Below are 554 nucleotides of genomic sequence, written 5' to 3' on the forward strand. Positions count from 1 at the left end.
CACGCCTGAGCCCGCCCCTCCTCCCCGACGGCCACCCCAGCTTTGGCACCACCGCCCCATCCCCAGCTGCGGGTGCCTAGGGCGCGGCACGGGAGGGCAGCGGAGGGCGTGGGAGGAGGCAAGAACCCCAGCGCTTGGGAGGCTGAAGCAGGAGGGTCACCCCAAGTTTGAGGCCAGCCTGGGCTGCACAGTGAGTTCAAGGCAAACCTGAACTTCTAGAGAGACCTTGCCTCACAAACACCCAAAACCGAAACAAAGGAAACAAGACAACTCCGGGCAGTGGGAGGATCGCCAGGTCCCGGCCACCGCGGCCCGCTTCCCGGGGGCGGAGGGGGACGGTGCGCGGAGCAGGAGGGTCACCCCAAGTTTGAGGCCAGCCTGGGCTGCACAGTGAGTTCAAGGCAAACCTGAACTTCTAGAGAGACCTTGCCTCACAAACACCCAAAACCGAAACAAAGGAAACAAGACAACTCCGGGCAGTGGGAGGATCGCCAGGTCCCGGCCACCGCGGCCCGCTTCCCGGGGGCGGAGGGGGACGGTGCGCGGTGCGCGGG

Source organism: Fukomys damarensis, unplaced genomic scaffold, assembly GCF_012274545.1.
Source record: "Fukomys damarensis isolate Sample0158 unplaced genomic scaffold, DMR_v1.0_HiC HiC_scaffold_27, whole genome shotgun sequence".
Classification (NCBI taxonomy): Eukaryota; Metazoa; Chordata; class Mammalia; order Rodentia; family Bathyergidae; genus Fukomys; species Fukomys damarensis.